Raw genomic sequence first — 23,251 nt, 5'->3', positions numbered from 1 at the left:
CTCACCAGCGCTGGTGAGACAGAAGTTTCAGCTCTGCGCTTCACACACAGCCAGGACAAAGGATAACACACATCCATACAGGTGAGACATCTCCTCCTCGGTTAGGTGGCTTCACTTCTTGCATGCTGAAAGATGATGCTGACATTCAGGTGTGAATGTGAAAACAAAGAACTTCTGGTGAAATCTAAGTTGGGAGTGTGCAGGCATGCAGCATGAAAACTGAGCATCACTGGGTTTGTTTTTTTATATCCTCAGGACTGGTTGTTACTATTTTTCTTCTTTTATAATAAGCACAAAAGCATCATTTCCCAGTTAAACACAAAAGGGAGTGTTAGTGTAGTTGTTGTGTCAAAGGATGCTTTCATTAATGCTTTGTAAGTGCTGGCAGAAAAAAGCACTATATGGTCTATGTGCATTCAGAAGTCAAAGCGTGTCCGAGCAACATGCATTATTTATCTGCACTGATCTCCAAAAACAGCGATACCTCAACAGAGACAGAGGGAGGAATGTGTGAGCTGTAACGTACTCGCAGAGTGTTAATATCGCAGATGATGGTTGGGGTGATATGAGAGAGGGGAGCTCAGGAACAACCAGCATCTTTTATATGTTCTGCAGAGCCACGCATGTCCTTGTCTTGTTTGGAACATCTATTAGGTTATAGCATGGCATAGGCAGTATGCAAGGATATCCTATGGTTTATTTATCTGTCATTATCCGTGATGGAAATACTAGAGAGTTCCCTGGCAAGAAGAGGCTGTGAATAAAGCTGAAGTGATGAGATCTTGCTTATCTGTTGATGGGGTTTCCACAGAGAGGAGGTTGACTCCTTTTGTCTGCAGATACAATATCTTAATCCACATCAGTGTAACACATGGCTGCTGCAGGCTACAGATTGATCATCTGGCTCCGTGTGTGTGCAGATTACACATTTGTTAGCACATATGCTTGTGTTATTTACAGCATCTGTGAGGTTTATGTGAGTGTGTGTATGTGTGTGTGCATGTGCCTGCATCCAGCTGCTTGAGATGCCCTCTTTCATTTCAACTCTTTATGCTGCAAAAGCAAACAAAAGAGTTAAGTGTCTTAAGATGTATAAAAGATCAGAGAGCAAATGAAGGACTTGATCAGCTAGACAGGAATTAATAGAAGTTTCCTGATAGTGTCATAAACTGAGACTGGGCTTGTTTATGAATATATATTCAATAAATCTAAATTTGGCTAAAAAATATAGAACAAAATTGACTATAGCACAAAGAATTAAATAACAAATGTTGGATTCTGATGGAGCATCATAGTAGAGGGATTAGACAGGACCACTGCAGTCTGGTCCTGATGGAGGATGAGCAAGAGTGGAGGTGGCAGACTTTGGACCAGGGCAGTAACATAAGAGTTATGAGTGAGGACAGTTTGACAGCGCTGGGAAAATGGGAGTGACGAAGACCAGCAGAGGAAAGACCAAACGCCAGGGAACGAGAGAACAGACATTTCTCACTGAACTCACCTAAAACCTTCCTTACAACATGAATCACTGTCAGCTGCAAACAAGACGGGGTTTTTTCCTGTAATACATTGTAAATTTTTAAAGAAAAACCTCTCCAGAACCTAGAAAAGTAGGTTTTACCTCAATGACAATAACCTTTATTTAATCTGGTAGTCCCATTGAGATCAAAAATCTCTTTTACAAGGGAGACCTAGCCAAAATAACAGCCATACAAATTCAAACATATAAAAAAATCAATTACATAAACATATATATAAGACACATATGACAATAAAACAAGAGACAGCTGTTCATGGAGTATCTTTTCAATGGAAGCAATGACATTCCTCATTCACTCCACTCTTTATGATCCTCTTAAAATCTTAATTTATGTTAGTGAATGCTGTTTTAATGCTGGTTTAACTGGTGTTCTGTCAGTTTAATTTTTAAAAGAAAATTTCAATGTGACTCTGTAATCAGTGACATCGGGATCGGGTCTGAATTGTTTTGGATCTATCAATATCTGCACCTGCTGAGGCCTCTGCGGTGTGTGCTACACAAGGTTAACGAGAGGCAGAGGAACAGCTGAAGCTCGGAGAGATGAACAAGACTGCTTTCTAGACAGTTTACCTGTTTGGCGGGTCAAACCAGATCCAGAAATAACTGCAGCATGAAATTGAAAGTTTAGAGATTCACATCATAACAAGTTCCTCTGGGAAAACCAACACCTGTCACTGTTGGAACAGTGAACAGCGGAGTGAATGTTTTCCAAATGAGAGCTACTGAAGGATTACAGGATTCTTTGCAGGAGCTCAGTTTAAGTCATCTTCATCATGAAGGTTGCAGGGACATCATAGTGAAGGAACCTAAAGTGTTACTTCAAGGTAAAATTAGTTGAACTGTGTGTTGTCAGGTTATTGCTTAGCAACCATAATCTTGATGAGTAAAACAAAAGAGCTTCTGCTATTTTGTGGGTAAAATAAAGCTCACTGACAAGGACTAACCAGCTGAATGGATGTAATTTACAAACTGGCTGGCTGAAGGGAAAGGATATTCATTTTCAGTCCTGGGCCATCCATGAGCTGGGTTTTCTTCTTCATCCTGCTTTTTTTCTTCTTGGTGAGTGATTGTTTTGTCCCCAGCAAGAGGTTGTTGTAACTGTGTTACATTGTCCAGGCAGTTTGGTTCGCTTGTGAAAAGTGTAGTGTGATCACAATCAAATCAAAGGAAGGTGTAAAATTGTTCAGATTTTGCTGCCAAATTAATTGAGTCCCCTGGACTATCCTGGTGTGAATTTGCCCTAAAGGGCCATTTATGTTGAACGCAACTGATGAATATGGATCATTTTGTCATTCTTCTTCTGCATCTTTTACGTGTGTAATTTAGTCTGTTTTCATGACCCTTGCGGATTTGTACCCTGATGGCGCAAATGGAGTAGTACCACTGGAAATGGTGGGGGCAGTGTTAAGCCGTGTAGCTGATGTCCAACCCACAAAAGGAACAAAGAGGAGGAAGAAGAATTTCGTGGCTGCACAGACCCAAAGCCATCTACTGCGCTGCCTCTTTTTATGTCTCTATATGAGAATGTACTGTATTATGGTCTCCTCCACTGTCACCGTGTTGACTGTAGTGTCACAAATGCAGACTGAAGATGCAGGAGGTAGGCGGGTGCAGTGATCAAGGGTTTAATGAAAGCTACTTGCAAACAAGGCTGGAAAACAGAAACAACACAGGGAAATGATTAACAATCTTGCAAAGAGTAACTGAAACCAAATAGAGTATAAATACTGAGGACAACTAACAACAAGCAGGTGAAGCAAATTAAACCAGGTGCGCTAACAGGAAGTAAAACAGAATGTAATACACAAGGGTAATGAACTACAAAATAGAAGCAGGAAATGAGACCCAGAGACAACCAAGAAGAGAAACTAAAGAACAGACTAGTACAGGAAATGAACACAGGGATAATCACAAACCAGAAAACCAGAACAGCAACTAGGCAAAGGAAAATCCAACAAAAAACAAATCAAAACCCACAGATCATGACAAAATGTCTGAAACTGATGCCGATACTTGGAAGTGAACTCTGAACTTCATACTGCCCTCTAGTGGATGTATTGGCTAACAACCATGACAATGTAAGGGACACAAAGTATCAGGGCACTGACGTTAGAAAGGGGCAAACCTAATTGCGTACATAAAGGAAGCATAAATTGGTGTTAAAGATGTGCTAGTTAACTTTTGCCATTTTCTCAGTGATGCACCCCCCCCCCCCCCCCCCCCCCCACCACCACCATCAATGTCTAATTTGGCATCCATCTTGCATCCTACCTGCACTATGACCTCTCTCCATACAGTAAAAGACTTGTCTTGTGTTAACTCTTGTTTTATCTCTTGCTCTGTCTCTGGCGTTCTTTTGTTTCCTCTCTTCCTTTGATAGTGTCTTGTAATATTTCTTTGCTGAATCAGCCATGGTGCACGATCAAAGCGGCAGGTTCGTTTACATATGCTAGCTAGCATGTAGCACATGCAAAGCAAAACTCGGCTACAGTGTCACGCAGTGATCTGGGCAGCGACGGCTTCAGAAATGCACTTAATAGATGTCACTGTGCTATCAAACAAGTCCAGAATGTGGAGTTTTAAGGTTGAAAATTACGGAGTGGGTCTTTTAAGAGTCACAGCTGATCAGGATTCATTATTTAGAAACCATGCGTATGATGATGCATAGCAACCTGAAAGTTTTTCAGAAAATAGTAACAAAAACAAAACTGTCTATAGAAAAGTGATAATGTATAAAGGCTCACAGTGTAGCCTTAAACTTATAGGACACATTTGAGTTTGTTTAAAAATAGCAAAATTCCCTCCTCTGTTCTCTCGGCTGTGTAGCCATTAACTTATCTTCCCTGTCAGAATTTCTCCCATATTCTCCAAATCAGCACCAGTGCAGTTTTCATCCCATGCCAGTTTTTACCATTAAACTGTGCCATATCTTAATACACCTGGGTAAGGCAGCATGAGCTGCTAATTGAGTGAATGGCCTTCGCCTCATTATCTGGGGATTGCAGGGGTTTGATCTTTAAAATATGTACAGGCTTCAGGAAAAAAATTGCTTCACACCAGCCATGAAGCATTATGCAAAATAATATTTAGCCATATTAAAGAGGTCCTTCTTGACTGTCCGTTCATCTTGACCACTGCTGTTATGGAAGATTTGTTCTGCACAGCTGTGCAGATGAAATCTGCAGGCTGAGCAGTAATCATGCCAGTATGCTTCAAATAAAAACTGAATGTGGGATTTTTGCAAATACAGTTTTGCTGTACATCCTAACAAGCCCCAACCAGAACACTCAAAGCAGTGGAGGTCTGTTCGTACTGCGCTTGCCAAGCTTGAAAGCACAACAAGCATCCCACACAGGGCACAGAAGCTGAAGCAGAATGAAACCAGTCACGTGAGATTATTGACAAACTGCAGCCAATCGCATCGTACAGCTGCAAACACAATGAGTGTAAATGCAAAAGCTGACGTGAGAAGTGGAGAGGGAGGAAGAAAAATTAGATTATTTTAATCTTTACACCTTAAGGTTTGGATTACTTTGTGTGAATCAGTTCTAAACAAGTCATAGAAAAAGCCCTCAGCAAAGATACGCAACAGTACTGCACCAGGGGATGTCTTTCAGTCATCAGATAATCCCTCTGTGATACACTAATCTGTCTCCTGCAACATCCTCAACACACACACACAGAAGCACACACACATTTTCCTGAAACTAAACCCATCTCTCCAGTCCTACATAGTGCATTCCTGTGCATTTGGCTGTGTCATTACTTTGTGTTTTTTTCTAAAATTCCTTTAATGATATTGAATTGTTGTTCAGCATTTTCATGAAAAAATATAAATGAAAACTATTTAAACAAATGTATGATTAAATGCATTCAGTTGTACTTATAATCTGGAATATTTTCCCTGAAAAGAATTTGCTAATAGAAAATCTAATGGTTGGAAACTGTAGGAAGCTACCAGCCATTATCAGGTGTAACTTACACAGCAAAGAATGACGAAGAATGTGTGGAATGGGGAAGTGATGGGAGTTGGTTCTTGGACTGCAACAATGCTTCGAAGGGTGATATGTGTGAAGTAACTTCAGCTCAGTAACAGGACATGTGGTTTCCCTGCAGCTTATTACATTGTGATGTTATTATATTCACCCTTCAGTGGTTTTAATCTTGAAGCTGCATATCTGTGTGTAATGGATCACTGTTCTGTAGCAGCTTTGGGTTGTGAGTTTGCAGTTTGGGGATTTTCCACACCCTTCTCCTGCTGCTGCCTCTTGCACCTCTCTGTGTTTAGCATTTGTTGTAAAAATCATAGGGTAAGAGCATGCTGGGTGGGGATCCTGGGTGCAGAGATAATCTAAAATAAATTCTCCTACAGTTTCTTAGTGTTGAACCTTTTTGGATTTATTATTCTCTGTTTTATGAGGTTGGTATTAGAGCTGGGGTGTCTAATGTGCACCTCTACCCTAACCTCCCAGCGACAAGCTGATGTAGCAACCCGGTCACTTGGGAGAGAAATCAAAGAGAGTTGGTGGAGCTATTATCTGGAGGTGCAGTGACAGAACCCTACTGCTCCTGTCCCTCTCATTAATCCCTCTTCCACCCTCCCTCCATTGCTTCTCATCCTCCCATCCTCAACACTTGTCAGCGTGCTGTCAGCTGCCTGCTCAGCTGTAGACACATGGACCGGCCTGGGGACTGGATGCATGGCAGGAAGGGAAAAGTCAAACAAAAAGACAGACAAAATATAAAAGAAACAAGACTTTGAGATGTAAGCCAGGATTTTCAGCTGTGGCTCACAATAGAAGAGATCTCAAATCTAAAACGTAAACCTTGTCGTTCTCTTGGCACTGTCTGAGTACAAAGAAAACCTGGAGCAGAGACGCTGCTCACTCAAAGCTGTCATTCCACCCACTAATGCTGCAAAGACAGAGAGTGAAGAAGAAAAGGAAGCGATAGCAGCAAGCTGGTGTCTTGCCAGGAAACACAGCAGGGTTCGATCCACCCATGACAGACGGGACACGAGCAAGGCAGCAGCCTGGACTGGCTGACTGCTGCTTTGGCTCACTCTGAGTATGATTACAAGGACCCAATGCATGTTAGTTGTCCAAGGAGCTGGGTGGGATGTGTGCATAGGGCTGCAGAGAAACTAGAAACGTTAAGATTAAGGCATTCATTTGTAAATGATCTTACATTTCTTGCTCAGTTTTTATTGTCTGATTCAATCAATCAAGACTTTTATTTCATTTTATCTATATTTTGAAAATATTTTCAACTCGGCAAAACATCAGTGGTACAAACTGGGTGATTTCTGATTCTTAGAATCAAAGAGCTGCTTACTAGAACAGCCATTTTACTTTTGTAAAGGGAGAAATCCTTGAGAGGAGGAACAGAAATACTTGAAAACACAGATTTTATCATATTCTCATTTAATTCTGATCTGTACTGATGCAGCTTCTCTTGAATTCCACACAAGTGAGAACACACTAAGTGGTCACGATGAGGAGAGGGTATTGACGTAGCTTCCTTCTCTAGAGACTGAAAACAAACTAAATGACCTTGAAAGCCACAGAAAAATAAGAATGGAAGCCTCTCAGAGATGCAGCTTTGCAAGGGTTTACAAAGCATTGCCATGCACTTATATGCAGCATATTATCTGTTACACCACAAAATCTGATCAAATTCATGATTGTAATTTCTATAAGGCAAGGCAAGGCAGTTTATTTGTATATCACATTTCATGTACAGGACAATTCAAAGTGCTTTACATAAAACAAAGACATTACAGATATTTAGAATAGTAAAAGGCATCAACACATAATCACAATAAAATAATAAATTAAATTAAAATGATTAAAAGCAAGATGAGTTAAAAAAAAGTTACCGTGCAGATTTCATGCATAGGCACATGAGAAAAGAAATGTTTTAAGACTTAAAAATTTAATTAATTAATTAAGAATCTTTCCTTGTTGAGTTCATGCACATTAGTCTCAGGACAGAACATCTTAACAATAAAGTATTATTTAGAAATAAAAGTGCTCCCCCACCTCATGTGTTGCTCTTTCAGACTGTTGGCAACCCTGGACAATGAAAAAATTAAACTAAATTAAATTGAATTAGATTAACTAAAGTCAAAATAAACCTTAGTAAATTAAAAATACTTCATTGGTGCCCTGAATTATACTGTTTTCTCATGTTTTTATAAATAGAAATAATTGTCATAAATAAGTGAACACACTACGTTGTTTCCTCACTGCGTTGTGTAAAAGGTGTGAAGAATTGTCCATTATAACCGGCAGCTTACGCAGCATTCTTCTCTGGACAACCAGTCCAGTGGCTTCAGATCAATCCCCAGAACAAAACCAGAACTTCTGGATCCGTTTGTTGAGTCTTTTTAAGGCTCTGGTTCTGCTGGCCCAGCAGATGCTGCAAAGCTGATTGCACTTCCAACAACAGACTTACAGAAGATATGAAACATCTTGGAGCAGACATTGACTGATTTTAGCTTACAGTCTGCTTTGTTTTTTCTGTAGATGGCTTTTCCAATCTAGTCTGTTTTCCAGCTGAACTCCAAGGTATTTGTATTCATCCACCTCTTCTGTGGGGATGTAAACAGTGCTTTGTTTCTTCTTCTTCCTCCTAAAATACACAATCATTTTGTTTATGTTCAAGATGAGGTGATTGTTTCTGCACCGTCCTACAAACTAACCAACCAGTTCTCTGCTTTTTGTCCGTTATTGGTACACCCCACAACTGCACAGGCATCAGAGTATTTCTGCAGATGACAGGACTCAGAGTCGTATTGGAAGCCTGAGGTGTACAAGGTGAAGAGAAATGGTGAGAGTACAGTCCCTTGTGGTGCTCCTGTGTTGCTGTTATCTGTTTGTTAAATTGTGGAGACATCCACCTGGAGTTTATGGAGCTTCTCACAAAACAAAACATTTCTATATATATATATATATATATATATATATATATATATATATATATGTGTGTGTGTGTGTGTGTGTGTGTGTGTGTGTGTGTGTGTGTGTGTGACACTCTCCAGCCTATTTGAGTGCAAAATGTAAATGTAGGCATCAAAAGATAAGAAAAGACATACTGCATCTCCAGCTGGGGAAATTCAAGTGTCCAGCAGCATACAGTGTTTGCCGTAGTTAATCAAGCACACAGTCGAACAGAGGCATTAGTGACATATGTGACTGATTAATTCGATGTAATTTGATTAAGGAGGATGAGTGGGTTTGTGATGCAATGTGAGAAGGAAGCAGTTAAGGTGTAAAAGCAAAAGTAGTTTTGTGCCCTCTGAACAGCAGATTTATCCTCTGAGTTTTACTCCGTGGCCTGTCTAAACTGAGCCTATGCTTCATTTTTTTAATACAAGTCTGTCATGTTCTTTGTTTTGGTCTTTGTAGTTTTGTCATGTTTAGTTCTGTTTTTCTTGTGTTATTTTCTAGGTTTTCCCTTGTATATTCTGTTCTTTCTGCTTCCTGTCATGAGTGCACTCAGTTTGCTAATTCACATCAACTGTTTCTTGTTAGTTCTCCTCCATACACCCCTTGGTTTCATTTATTCTAGGCCAGCTCAAGTTCTGCCAGTCTTCAATTTGTTTTTGTTTTTTTTTTGTTTGTTTGTTTTTTTGTTTGTTTGTTTGTTCGTTTTGTTTTTGTTGTTGTTGTTGTTGTGTTTTTTTTAAACCTTAACTTCTGCACCGGTCTGCCTCCAGCTAATTTAATCTGCAGAGTTTACTGGAAACTTGCGTTTGCTGTCAGACAGTATTTCAGATGATTGCTATCTCTAATTTGACCAATAGATGTCGTTGATAGTAACAAAATGTTCCATAAAATCCTTTTTATTTTCATATCTATCAGTATGATCCATTAAAGCCATGTTTACATGTGCATGGTAATAATAGGTGATACCAACATTTTTTTTGTTGATACGACAAACATACTTGAAATAAATACTTGTAAATTATAATGAAACATACTGGTAAGTAAATTAAATGAAATATTAGAATCTTTTTAAATGGATAATTAGACAAAAATCAATATTATCATTTAACTTCCTTAGATTGAATATAATGAAATACAATATACAGTAGTATTATAATGAAACAATGCTCAAGAGCCTGAATTAAACCAGTAAAATATTAAAACAGAGAATTGATATTAGCACCGTGGTATCTTGATATTCAAAAAAGTGTTGAATCTGATATTTTGATCAGCAGATATTGAAGCATCGACTCGACAGAGTCGAGACGCCCATCCCTAGTACACCAGTATCTTGAGAAATGCAGATTTTTATTTGGTTTAGCATCTTTGTCCAAATGCAAAGACAGGCTTGGTGGAAATGTTTTCCAAGATGTAGATGTTCTGATAACATGGCTGTAATATTTGTGTGGAAAGGATAAGAGAGTTTTTGTTCGCTGCGTCATATTGTGTGCGACATCTATGGAGCTGGATATATTAACTGTGATGTGATTGTAGACATGTAATAATTTCTGAAATCCTGTGATTTCAGACATCCACACTCCTTTTCCCATCTTAAAGCCACTTGTCCTCATAAAGGACGTAATTATCACCCTGCCCTTCACACAAGAGCGCATTCTGATACTGGCCTCCAGTCAGAGGTGTGAACTTTTGTACCCATCTTCCCTCTGATGCCTGTGCTTTGATTTCGACCTTTCAGCAGGTCGGTGTCTGACTGAGGCAGCTTCAGAACATCAGTCACATCCATCACCAAACAGAACAGCCAGCGTTGGCCATTATGAAAAGATTTATGTGCTGGGATTTAATCTAGATGTAAGGGGAAGCACACATAAGCAACACAAATTTAGTAAATGAAGTGATTTAAGAAAAACATAGTTTTGTGTTCTTTCTAATGAGCTCAGGTTGGTTGTTTTTCATTGGGTTTGGTCATTTGGTACCTCTGATAGAACCAACCAAAACATGTATTGATTTTGTTTTATTTATTTATTTATTTTCAAAGAAGCTACACTGGATAGATGTGAAAGGTCAGTGAAGTCCTTTGGGAGGTTTTGCACTTATTATGTGCATCCCACAGTGCACTGAACTCTATTGACCATAATATAAAAGAGGTAGTTGAGGATGCAGTTCTAGTGTACGACATTTTAAAGCCCACTAATAATTCACAACTTCTGCTTTATTTGTACGGTTTTGCCAATAATTCCATCCGGTAATATGAAACTCACTTCTTTAATTGCTGCACAAGATCTAAATCTGAGCTGTTAGAGAATCACATCCCTCAAGACTGGTTAAACTTAACTAGAAATGAACAGATGATGAACACATTCACTAAGGGCCAAATTCGTGGTTTAGCTTGGAGCTTGTAGTATTTCTTGCATTTCAGGTGTGCTCCTTAGCTTCTTCCCAGTCACTTCATTATGGAAGCCATGACATTTATGATTCTTACACACAACCACCTCTTGGGTTTACAGAAAATGGTCTGAAATAGAGAAAATATCTTGTAGGTGGCAGACATCTGAATGAAAAGGGCTTGCCATGGTCAGAGGAGAATGCGCAGACTGGTTGGAGATAATTGAAAGGCAACTGGGTCAGCACTGGTTCCAACCGAAGTATGCAGAATAGCATCTCTGAACAGACAACACGTCCAACCTTGAAGCAGATGGGCTATAGCAGCAGAAGACCACACCCGGTGCCTCCTGTCAGCTAAGAACAGGAAACTGAGGCTACAGTTCACACAGACTCACCAACACTGGACAATAGAAGATGGAGAATCGTTGCTGGTCTGATGAGTCTCCATTTCAGCTCCACATCCAGAGGGTAGGCTCAGAATTTGGTGGAAACATCGTGAAATTATGGATCCATCTGGTCATCTATCATCAGTTCAGACTCTAGGTGTGTAGTGGTGTGTGGGATGTTTTATTGACACACTTTGGGCCCCTTAGTACTAACCTGGCATGGTTTAACCACCACCTGGCTACTCTTCTGCAGGATAAAGCACCATGTCACAAAGCTTAAATCATCTCCACCTGCTTTTTAGAACATGACAATGAGTTCACTGGACTCCAATAGCCTCCACAGTCACCAGATCTCAATCCAGTAGAGCAGGTAAAGTGGGGTGCAACCTGCTACCTGCAAAGCGGACCTGATAATGTGACCAGTGAGTGTATATTTCAGTTGGAAGCAAAGTAAATGTTTCAGCAGACCTTTTTAGATTACATTGAGTTCAGTTTTATGTCATTCTCACTGCCATACCATTCAGAGAATGATAAAACACTCAGGAGGCGAAGTCAAACTTCCAGCTATCTGCTGAGTTTATAAAATTATTGACATTTATGTTTACAGAGGACACTTTGGGAAATAATGTTCTCTTTTATTTCTCTTTCAAATTGCTTCGTCTCAAGGCTTGTTTACAACTTGTCTGACTTCTCATGACCCTGTCTAAAAGTAATGCTGAAATCTGTTATACACATTAACCTGGTTTGAAGCCACTGCCTGACTTTGTGTAAGGCCACCTTTGAGTCATCAGTTTGTTGGACTTCAGGGAATCTGAGGGTTGCCTTCGTTAAGCTGTTCCTGACTAGTTGTTGTGGTGTGGATGGACAAAAATGTTGAATGACTGCTGCTGACTGTATGGAATTGTCCAAGTGGGGGCATCGTGGCTCAGCAAGGTTTTGTAACCCAAGGGTTGCCGGTTTGATCCTCGGCAAAGTAGAGTTCATGTCGAGGTGTCCTTGTGTGAATGGGTGAATGGGATGTATGATGTAAAGAGCTTTGGGTGTCATTCCAGGTACAGTAAAGCAGTATATAAATGCGGACCATTTACCATGAGACTGGGTAGGATGTGTGTGAAGTCTTTATGTTTTAGTTGATGGTCCAAGGCAAAATAGCATCCATAAGAAAGCTGAGACTCAAGCATTTTCAGCATTACGTTGCACTTTAACAGGATCATCATCGTTATTCAGTCCTCCAAATCAATTCAGGCCAAAACAGAAAATGAAAACCATGCCATACATATTTTCAGGTGCATTTAACAGTCCAGTCTGGCTCTTCTGAATAGCTTGGTGAGATGGAACCTGAAGTGTCCATATAATTTTAAGTTTAAAACATCAGCAGCATCATTTGTACCAATAACAATACAAAGAGAAATCCTCTACACCACCGAGTTATCACTCACAGTAACATTAACCACTCTCGTTACTGTTGCTGTCACAACAGTTTCAGTTAAACTGCACAACACTGATCAAGGTATAAATGTATTCTGGAAAAAAGAATACATGTATAGGTGGCCGGCCGGGGGAGGAAAAAGGTTGTGAAAAAGCACAGTGAGATGTGTGGTGCGCTTTGTTTTCTTTTTATCTCATATGTTCTCTGAACATTGAACATGAAATATAGTGATAGTCCAAATCTAATAAACCATATAGAAACTCCTTATTATATTCTCTCCCAAAAACAGATTCTGTTGAGCAAGAAAAGGTGCTCCTGGATTTGCTGTCATCATATTTTTGAGTCTCTGCAGATGCATAACCCAAGTCGTTTTGAGATACACGTCTTCATGTGATGCTTTATTTGTTCTGTGTTCAACAGTGGAGTGGAACAGTGAAGCACCTGAAAAATAGAGAAATAATACAGAATTTATTAAAAATATTGCCAAGTACCTGAATGGTGTCCTATTTTGAAAAAATCTCCAGTATGCAACCAGACTACGTCGCATACTGTTTCTCATATAATGCATAGTGCCATAGAGGCGGCATGCATAGTGTCATTTCTATTATTAATGTTATTACTAAGCAGCTGGAATAGGCTCCAGCCTAGACAAGATAAATGCAGTGATGCCATTGTTTACTTATGCTTTTGCATCCATCCACCTATTTTATTCCCACTTATTGCAATTCAGGGCCGCAGAGAAGCTGGAGCCTATCCCAGCAGTGACTAGGTGAGAGGCTGGGTACACCCCGAACAGGTTGCCAGTCTATCACAGGACCAACACAGAGAGACAAACAACCACTCACACTCACTCCTAGAGAGAATTTAGAGCACGAGTGTCAAACTCATTTTAGTTATGGGGCCACATGCAGTGCAATTTAATCTCAAGTGGCCTGGAACAATAAAACAATAACAAATTAACCTATAAATAGCAAAAACTCAATAAAAGCAATATCAAAACATTTACATTTAATGAACTATCCTATTAGAAAACATTGTGAACAACCTTAAAGTTCTTAATAGAAAAAAGTGCATTTTCAACTACTTTTTCTGTCCTGGGTGTTTTTTTTTTATCACAGCATTTCAGTCATTGATGCAAAATTACTCTGCAATATAGTCTGAGAATGCAACATGACTTCACAGCTGAGTGTAGCAGCCACATGATGTTTAAGTTATTTAGTAATTATTTAGTAAGCTCAAACCAGTGAGCTTGTTGCTGTGAGGCAGCAGTGTTAACCACCACACCACTGTGAAGCCTTCGTGCTTTTCCTGACTGCAAAATGTTTGAAAATGTTGTACCATGCTGCAAAATTAACTGTTCATAAGTTTGCAAGCTACAAGTGAGCAACAAACATATTACACAGTATGTACTGCAAATTGCTGACTACCCAGCATGAGTAGTATGAAACGGGTGGTTTTGTAAACAGCTCAAGTCTTCAGGGTTATATTCTTAAAGCAGCACTGCTGATCTTAGGCTGATTTATGCACTTGGCACCCCCTAATGAAGGCTAATCTGGCTTCTTTCTTGAATCCTGTCTGTTCTCTGAGCTCCGGCCAGCTTTTTTTTCTCTTTGCTAAGTCATTTTCTCTCTCTTTTCCTTGCTTTTTCAATAATATCCTCTTGCATTTCTTGCTGAATCAGCCACGGTGTGTGTCCACAACGTCCAGTGTGCAAATTTTATTGTATGGTCCTCTCTTGTGGAACAGCCTTCCGGGGGACCTAAGGGCAGCTGGGAGTGTTGATATTTTTAAGGGTAAACTTAGTACTTACCTTTTTAGTAAAGCTTTTAATTGAATATCATTTTAACATTCATAATTGGTATTTTACTTACATTAATAATCACATTATTAATTCAATTGTTTTTTTAGATAGAGCCTTTTTAATATATATATATATATATATATATATATATATATATATACACACAATAAGGTAAAATAAGATACCAGAAAAATGGAAAGGTAAAAAAAGAACAGTACAAATGATTATCTATTTAAAAGGCTCTTTCTAATAAAACCAATATATCTAAGCATTTGTGACTGGTCTGAAATAAGTGTTTACTGAATCTACAGTTGAGATTGTAGCCTGGAATGGTATACATCATTCCCATCTTAGGAATCTTAGCATCATTAAACGAAATGGTTCAAAGAGCCTTTAAATCACTTAAAACAAGAGACAGAGGCTGTGATTATTTTCCAGTCAGGAACAAGCCTCTCTCCTCTCAGCAGCTCAGGACGTAGACCTGCTCTCGTTGATTTTGTGCTCGTGTTGCTTTCAAGGCTGCGATTCCAGTGAAAGTTATTTTCAAAGGAGCTCTTTGGAAGAAGAGGAATGGGCAGGCTCCATCACTGCCCCCGTCCCCCTCCCTTCGCTGTTATGAAGATGAGTGGAGGAGGAGGGGATGCTGGCCTTGGGCTGAAGCTTCACAATAGGTTTTTGTTTAAACTTGTAAAGCAAAAGCTGATTCATCTATTGTGAGCAGATAAGCGTGGATAAAAATGGAGTCTTGTGCCTTCAGTTCATGTTTTTTTTGAGTCTGGACATAAAGGATGATGAATCTTGCTTAGACGTTAAAACATTTTATAGGATTTTTTTCACTAAGCTGTGTTTCCGTTTTCATAACTCCATACCAAAAGTCCCTCTCGAGCTGTAAGTAAAGTGCTGACACAATATAAGTGTCTGAAAACTTGATTAGCTGTCAGATCCCGAGCAAACCTTGGGCTGCCCGTTATGTAAGAAGAAGTCAGCGAGGGGGAGATTTTGGACAGAGTCGTGTAAGACACCACATACTAATGATATAAAACAGCTGAAACATCCTCACTGTGTGTAAATGAAGGAGCAACAGTGAGTGTGGACCCATGCATGTGTGCAATGAGTATTTCTTTGTTATTCTGGGCCGGCAGTCGAGCTTGTCTATACAATACAACAATGGATCTTTGTCTGGCTTTGATCTAATGAGAAAGGAGGGAGGTGGTGTGAGGGAGTGGGTTGGGAGATTGATCATGGAGAGGGAGAAAAGATTGATTTACACAAAAAGATTGAAACGGCTCCCCCAAGTACAGATTTGATTTTTGCTTTGAGTGTAGCTTTTGGAAAGTGACTATGTAGCTATTATTAGAGCAAATTATTGGCTTCTCATTAAATAAAATAAATAAATATCTAAATAAATAAATAGTTTTTCCTATTTTGTTTCCTGAATGGGAAAAATTGTATAACAAGTTACTATCAATTTTCAGAATTTTGCTGACAATGAAAATGAAAAACAAAGGAAAAGTGGAAAATGAGTGCCTAGATTTAATTTTTTTTTTATGTATATCTGAGACAAGCTCTATGAAATGAAATGAAATGAAATAATACTTTATTAGCCCCTTTGGAGGTCCTCAGGGAAAATGGCCTGGAAATTACATCAGCTCGTAAACACTTAGAATTTAGATTGATATGTTGGTGTAGATTCCCAGTTATTAAAGTCGTGGCAACCCTAAGCTTTATTCGAAGGCAACTGGACGTCCTGTCGTCTCTGGCAACATTTCACCTCTCCCCCAAAAAGCTTCTTTTTTTTTTTTTTGCTTAGAGCTTATTTTCAGTTTCAATTTAAATCCATGGAAACAAGGCTAAGTCCAAGGTGTTGGACTTGTGCAACATTAAGGTGTACACACTGAGTCTAATCAACAATCCTAAATAATTCGCAAATTTGCATGGTTTAAACGTTTCTATCAGCCTTCCTCTTTATTGCAGTAACATCACACTTTTTGGGACCTTACCATGTTTTCATCACTCAGTGCCACAAAGACAACAAAGGACAGGTTTTTTTTTTGTTTTGTTTTGTTTTGTTTTTTGTCTTTTTGTGATGGTTTCTGTGTTGAAGATTTAGTTCTTGTTTTAAAATCTGATTATTTATTGTTTCTGGTCTCGCTTGTCTTTTAGTCCTCTTGTTCTGTTTCCTAATTTATTTTGTTTGTATTCTATGTACTTTACTGCCTTTGTTGTGTTGTATTATCTTGTTGTGTCAGTCTCTGTTGTTACTAGTCATGGTTTTGTCACCAGTTGTGTTTATTTCAGTTAATCAGCAAGTGATTTCTGAGTTTGGTCTTCTGTGGAGTTGGTTTCTTCTTTGTGCAGCACCTTTGTTTCCTCTGCAAAGTTCCTTCACTTAAGCTTACCTGCCACATTCCTGCATTTAGGTTCTATTTCCTCGTCTCCTGTGGTCCTGGTCTGTGGCATACAAATTTACAAGGCAGGATGGATCCATGTTTTCATGATGTTTCCACCAAATTCTGACTCTACCATCTGAATATGGAGCTGAAACAGAGACTCACCAGACCAGGCAAAGTTTTCCGTCTTCTATTGTCCAGTGTTGGTGAGTGTGTGTGAATTGTAGCCTCAGTTTCCTGTTCTTAGCTGACAGGAGGCACCCGGTGTGTCTTCTGCTGCTGTAGTCCATCTGCTTCAATGCTGGATGTGTTGTGTGTTCAGAGATGCTATTCTGCAGATCTTGGTTGGAGTCAGTGCTGACTGGACTTCCTGTTGCCTTTCTATTATCTCCAACCAGTCTGTCCATTCTCCTCTAACCTCTGACATCCTGGTCCAGACAACTGCTGCTCACTCGATATTTTCTCTTCTTCAGACCGTTCTCTGTAACCCTAGAGATGGTTGTGTGTAGATCAGCAGTTTCTGAAACACTCAGACCAACAACCATGCCACGTTCAAAGTCACTTAAATCCCCTTTTTTCCTCGTGCTCAGTATGAACTTCAGTAAGTTGTCTAGTGCATCTAGTTGCTGTCATGTGATTGGCTGATTGAATATTTGCACTAACAAATTGATCTGTAATGGTTTGGCTGTTGAGTGTGTGTATTCAAGTGCAATGTACCACATATCTTGGTGGATTCTTGGTATTGCAGCTGTACATAGTAAATAAAAGTCTGAAAAATGGCTGGAAACATCATGAAAGCAAATAAAATCCTTTGCTGGAGCTCTTTAGTAAGCTGGTTCTTAAAGTAATCCAACTTTGTCAGAAGACCCCAAAAACTGCAGTGCATGCAAGACAGCCTAAGAATCTCACAGAAGTAGAAGTGTCATTCAAAAGCAAGAGCCAGAGAGCTATTTAACAAGTAGACGCAAGCTTTGATGATTACCAAGGGGAGATTTTCATTTACAACCATGCAGGGTGCTCAAACGTTTCCTCCAGGCCCTTTTCTGTTTTTTTCTTTTTGTTATTTTTTTGTTATTTTCAAACTTATCACTTCAAAACTATAAAAGAAAAAAAATCATTTTTAACTTTATGCCTTCTGCAAATCAGGTAATTTTTATTCTATTAACAGAACCAGAATGTTGGTTGGCTGACTTTTGCATGCTACTGTGTACACGAAGCTGAACTCCTGAAGACACCAACTGACTTTTAAAATCAAATACAATATTCTGGGCAAATTTAATGAGTCTTTAAAACCAGAAAATGAAATGTCTGTTTAGGAATAAAGATTACATCTACAGACTAAATGACACTAAATCGTCCTGTTTCAATAAAAAAAACTGATTCCATGCCAGAAAAATGCTCATCCACATTAACCCCTGACATTTTTGTTCAAATATAACCCACCTGAAAGTGAGCCCGGTTGCCAGGCATAAAGTCAATGACAGTTAACATAAAACATCATTAAGGCTCCAGGCAGAAAACTGAAATCACAGATAAACTCTGTCTCTTAACTGCAGTCATATCTGGTAAATGATTTCAGGGGCATCTGGTTAAACGTTAAATGGATTTCTGTGACATTTAGATGGTGACACCGCAGCTTATGCACAACAGCAGGAGGAAATACTGCATGTTAGCAGGGTCTAAGAGCAGACTTAAAGGTAACAAACTAATAATCCTCATATAGCAGGTGAGAGCTGGAGGCTGGTTGTTTTGCTTCTGTCTGAAGTCTAATGTGTTTGTTATCACCTGCAGCAGATGGCCCAGCATGGAGGAGAGATCCACTCACATTGGCGCAAACACACTCAAGAATTAGCACATGTGTATGTACGTATATGCGCACCAACATACACATCTATAAATGAACACTGCAAAAAAAAAAAAAACTTCCACACAACACCTTAGATTCTGTTGGTTGGTAAAAATTGTTCATTTAAAGCAAAACCACATAAATAAATAAATAAAAACTCTGCCTATGTGGTCTGTGAAAATGAGCAGAAGAAAGATTTGCCCTCAAAAAGGTTGTTGGATAACTTCTCCCAAAGTGGATGGGTGTCAGAAGAAAAACCAGGAAGAGAAGGTGATCACTGACGGAAAAAGCAGGAGTTCCTGATAGCTGAGTTTTTATTATTATTATTATTATTATTATTATACCTGCCTTCAGGTTTGTCTTCTTGCTTTGTTGTTTGTATTGATGCATTCAACAGGAATGTGTTATCTGAAAAAGGAAAAAAGAAATGTCAGGTTGCAAATTAACTAAAGCAAGGATGACTAACCTGAGGGCCACTGTCCTACAGGTTTGAGATTTTCAGATTTAGATTTATGGATTATAAGTATGTGGTTATGCTTTACAAACATTTTCCATCATGCAATGGGGAAACATCCTGCAGCTGTTAAACTACCAGCTGGGGGAATCCTGCATGCCTAAAAGCAATGCTTCAAAGGTAACCTATGCTTTCAAAACTGCACTGGGGTCCTGACAGAAGGTCAGCATCTGATGAGATGAACAGGCTGAGAACAGATTTTCAGAAAATATGAATGGGGCTCACCCTCCAACACCTGTAAACAAGCACTTTGACATCATTTTTATTTGGGATTTATGTATCTTGGACTCTAACTTGATGAAATACATAGAAAACAGAACTGGACAACGTGGCATGTGATGTATCTTGATCAGGAGACGTGGAAAAGTTGCCTCTCAGGCAAAAACGTCTCTAGTAGCTGACTTGAATAATAAAAAGAAGTTTATTACTAAAGTTCAGGCATCAATAGAGATTTCTGCAGAAAAATCTGGAGGTCCCAAAACCAGAATGAAGACCTCAGTCCTGTATCCTCCAATCATAGATCAAACATAAGTTTACATATAGGATGTTCGTGTGCGTAGAACACATGTTCATGTGTGAATCCAGTCTGTAGGACAGAGAACCGTATATAATAAAACTTGAGTGTGTATCATAAAAATGCGATGCTTAGATCCCTCACATGCAAACGCATCAGTCTTTCAAACAGGCAGCTTTGAACAACCTGGAACACCAGGCTACGAATCACCAGGGAGTTTATATTTTCAACTTGGACAACAGAAAACTTGATTTTAAAGTAATAACAATTTTTAGAACATGTCATTAATAATGAGCTCCTCCATCCTAAAACAGGACCTTTAAACCTTAAAATTAGATGTGAATCCAGTGTTAAAACTATAGATACATGAACCTCACTTGTATGTGAGCCCAGTCACACAGCAGAAATAAAATCTAGAGCTGACTGGGAAGAAGTCAGACTTGTCATGCTTTGAGCTGTAGACAAGAGTCTTATAAGCTGAAACTAAAACCGAATACGCTAAATTAAGACGATGTAACAAGCTAAATTACAAAGTCTATTTGGTGTGTAAGAGGATAGGCTTAGATGTTCTAAAGCAAGACATTAAGATTTTATTTTCTTTCTTTTGCACAGTATAATTCCATATATAGCCTGTACTCACACTGTGCAGTGTAACAAGCATGTATCCATAAACACGAGAAAATAAATTCAACTGCCCAACGTTTCCTAACATCCACATTATATCGGGTGATGCAAACAATTCATACATGCAAACCACATTTGCACAAAAACAAAGCTTTGATCACCACACAGCATGCAGACATTTCTTCAGATACACACTAACAACAACCTACGCAGTAGAACACCAGAAACACACACATTTCCACCTACGCAACAAACTTATATAGGCCACACACACATACATCCGTACATCCTTGTTTTATAGAAAATCCACCCTCACAGGAAACTGCCACTCTGTTGCTTCTCCTTGTTGACTCCCTCTGTTTCTACACCTTCCATCTCCCTTCCTTCCTTCTGTCCTGCTTATACTCCATCTCAATCATCAGTTATTGATCTGTCCCCAGGGAGGAGAAATCAGCCTTTCTCTTCCCTCTATTTTTAGACACAGGGCAGATTCCAGGAAGAGACACAACCTGAGACAAAGATGGAGTAGCTTAGATGGTGCTGATACTACGAGGCAGAGCTTAATTTGATGGTGAGGTGATAGCAATGAACCTGCTGATGTTCATAAGTCTGAATCACCGCATTGCAACCGGTGATACAGTGAAGACGCCCACGATGATATGCAGATGTTTTGGGACAATAGCATAATTCAAAAGCTCTGTCCAAGTCTCTGGACAGTTCTTGAGACTGTAAGTTGCTTTAAAAAGCCATTATTTCAAATCAGAAATGCATGAATGTCAAAGGAAATGCACAGCTAGGTTTGAGATCTTTGATATGCTGACCTTTTAGACACAAAGGGGTTAAGCTGAGATGCTTCTCACTGCTCGAAAACACACAAACATCAGATGGTGTGTTCCTCAGTCTGTTTCAGCCTCTGTCTTTTTCAGAAGGCCACTTCAGATCTTATAAGCTTGAGCGGACCGACTCAGAATGTCAAACACTGTTATGATCATAGTCTGAGGAATTTTATCAAGATCACATGTCAGCAAAAATAATCATCCATGGAGGAAGAAGAGGCCAAGGACCGTCACAGGCATATGGCGCCTCAAGAACAAATCAAGACTTTTCCACCCTTCATTTTTAATCTTATCACAATGGTATTGGAGGATTCTGGTTGGGTTCGAGCCAAAGGTTTTGCAGGAAATTGTAGATATTTTTCCAAACTAGTGTGTTTCTCCTCTAGTTATGTCTCATGACTAGCTGCAGACACCTCAATGGTTTTTCAGTATGGCTTTTCAGTATGGCTTTGCATGGTTGAAAGTAGAAACTGTGAAACAATCAATAAGTTAAACCCCACAAAGATCAGTTTGCCTGCTGACTTGATCACAGTGAGCCACAAATCCTGAAAACACAAATCCTTCATAACAGAAATAAGAAAAGTTTGTGTTTCTCCTAGAGGTTTATAGACCTATTAGATACTTGTATAAAACTCCATAGTTTCATTATTCAAATTGTGTGTTACCACAAAGGTAGAAAAGTGCTTTTTATGTGTGTTTTTGCTAAATGTGGCTTTCTTATATAAATCTCAATCATTGGAAAACAAGGCCAGAATTTCACTCTCATTATAAGTCATGGTGGTGCAGACATCCTCTACAAGGTCATTATTAATGTACAATATAAAAACACAGCTGTGCAGGACAACTACAGACACAATGATACAATGACAATGAAAGCAACAGCAAAGAAAAGTGCAATTTTGCTAGAATTATATTTGGAAAAAAAATTACTGAAGTCAGGATTTGGCAGAAACACAAGTGGATTTATGATCCCCTTTGAGGACAAGAACAAAAAGGTGTGAAAGGTGTGAAGCTGAAAAATGGCAAAACATTTTTCACTTGTGAAAAACTTCATTAAAACAACATGTGTCCTCAAAGAACCACTGCTGACATTTCGGGTGTAGCTGAACTACAAATCCTTCGTTTGTACCACAAGATTAGATCTACAAGATTTTGTTCATTTGTTTCGGGATATGTACTTGTGTTTTGTCGCTTGCAGATTTGTCTCGACATTTGTACAAGACTTTAATATTTTGGGAACAGTGTTCAAACAACAATGTAATTTGTTTCGCCTGTCAGGCATTACAACACACACACACCAGCATTACAGAGCACACACTAGCAGCTCTGCGTTGTGGCTGCTTCAGGCATCACACAGCAGAGCTGCTGAGTCAGTCGCCCACAGAGACAGCAACTGCTGGCCTGAGACGTTGTTCCCTTTAGGACCATTGTTGTCCTGAGGACACTGCTGCCAGTGACACTGAGGCATGCAACTCTTCACTGGAGCAGTATTGCAAAGTGGTGTGTTGGCATGACATTAAAAAGAAAACCAATGTGTGCAACTGCACGATGGAGAATAGGAGTGAGGGTTTTTAACTTTCCTCTTGAGGTAGATATTTCCTTTTAATCTCTCATTGTAATAAGTCAGCTCACATGCATTTTCTTTAAATATTACTTCAGGCCTTCTTACAGTAAAAGATTGTTTACATTTTTAATTTAGCTGAACATTTCTTGGCACAACTTAAAAGATGCTCCACCAGTGTTTACTCCCAGTTCCCAGTACTATCACTATGTCTTGTTTCTTTCTTTCACACCTATAGTGTGAAGCACAACTGCTAAATGACTGTACCGCTGCAACTTGGGATGAATAAAGTACTTCTATCTATCTATCTATCTAAATATGTCAACATTTCATGAAATGTCCGAAGAAATCTTGATGGAATGCCAAAAGCTGTAAATAGGCTGAGAAAAGGAAGATTAATGTGAGAATGTGTCCAGAAAAGTCACCGTCTCCATGAAACAGTAACCATGGATGGATGGATTATCCTACTCTGTTAATT

The 23,251-nt window shown here is 39.1% G+C and overlaps 1 protein-coding gene across 2 annotated transcripts in view; it reads left to right on the top strand.

Annotated features, from left to right (window-relative positions):
- c1qtnf4 (C1q and TNF related 4) overlaps nucleotides 1-23,251 on the top strand; it is a 33,821-nt gene continuing 10,570 nt past the window's right edge. The window contains exons 1-2 of one of the 2 annotated variants that reach the window (XM_041993280.1): nucleotides 8,091-8,109; nucleotides 8,296-8,371. The gene's annotated coding sequence lies outside the window, so the exon portion shown is untranslated. Of the gene's footprint in view, nucleotides 82-8,090; nucleotides 8,110-8,295; nucleotides 8,372-23,251 lie in introns of those variants that run through there. The other variant, XM_041993285.1, reaches the window with a different exon arrangement.

This window comes from Melanotaenia boesemani, chromosome 1 (assembly GCF_017639745.1).
Source record: "Melanotaenia boesemani isolate fMelBoe1 chromosome 1, fMelBoe1.pri, whole genome shotgun sequence".
Taxonomy (NCBI): domain Eukaryota; kingdom Metazoa; phylum Chordata; class Actinopteri; order Atheriniformes; family Melanotaeniidae; genus Melanotaenia; species Melanotaenia boesemani.
Note: the sequence above shows the minus strand (reverse complement) of the source record. Positions and strands in the feature narration are given on the sequence as shown.